The sequence below is a fragment of the Elaeis guineensis genome, chromosome 7, assembly GCF_000442705.2.
Source record: "Elaeis guineensis isolate ETL-2024a chromosome 7, EG11, whole genome shotgun sequence".
NCBI lineage: Eukaryota > Viridiplantae > Streptophyta > Magnoliopsida > Arecales > Arecaceae > Elaeis > Elaeis guineensis.
Window position 1 is genome coordinate 16,616,930 of NC_025999.2, and position 1,228 is coordinate 16,618,157.

The following is a 1,228-nucleotide window of genomic DNA, read 5'->3' on the forward strand; positions in this document are numbered from 1 at the left end:
CAAAGTATAAGTGGATAAACTATATGACATATAGAATCAGACATGAGTGTAGGTGGATAGACACTAGGAACATTAGGACAATGACTTATACTGATCATGACATAATTTAGAAATTTAGATTGACACAAGTGCACTAGTGGATTGAAACAAAGTGCGCAGCGAAAGTTTAGTGGTCTGAATTGTTTTTAAGTCGATAGAACTATAAATTGATTGAAAGATATTATAATGAAAGTTCAATTTTGAAATTAGAGGATGACATGACTTGACATAAAAAGTAATCTGAATTTTTGAGGACTTCAACAGAAAAATTTTGAGGATGAATTTTTTTTTAGGAGGAGAGAATGTAATGCCCCAATCAAATTAAAAACCCCTATTGCAAGAAATTTTAAGATAGCAAAGATGAAAAAAAAAAAGAGGGAACTTTTAAGCTAGCATATGCAGAGCACATGCTGGGTTGTGGGTTCCTTGTTAGAACTCCTGTAGGAGTTCCTTTCCTTCCACAATCAAGAATCCAAATACCACCTAAAAACTTGATTGAAATCAAACATAAACTCTTCCCAGATGAGGTCTATTTAAAGGTCTCAAATCTTTAGATTTTTTCTCTCCATAAGTCATAAGTTCATCACCTTTTTTCTTTTCTTTTCTTCTGGGATTATCGACCGTTTAATCTTAATTTGGTCATCAAAAATTGAGTCAAATCCCATCCAAATCAGGTAAAATCCTTTCCATCTTATCCCTCAATCTCTCCTGGTTTAGATCTTGAATTTTTACTGAATTTATTTGCTAAAAATTGTTTGAAAATCCATAATTTTACGGATCCCCTATTTTCCCCATGTTGTTTTGGCTTTTCCCGTCGTTGGTTGCTGTCATCGATCATCGAACTCGGTCGCTCGATGTCGTCGGAGACTGTCCCATCGGCTAGAGTGGTGGTCGGTTGGGGGGAGGAAGAGCTCCCCTATTCCGTGAAAGAAAAGAAGGAAGAGAGGGACGCGGGTTCCTCTCCCATGAATAAAAAAGGAAAGAAAAAAAAAGAGAAAGAAAAAAAGAAGAGAGAGAAAGCATTTCTCTCTCTTTCCTCTCCCTTCTTCCTGTGGAAAAATTCAGTTCAGGGGTAAAATGGTAATTTTAAAATTTTTTCAAAATCATTATTTTACAATAAAAATTATTAATTAATCTAATTAATTAATAAAAAATTTATCCTATACTAGGATCTAAATATGATATTTAG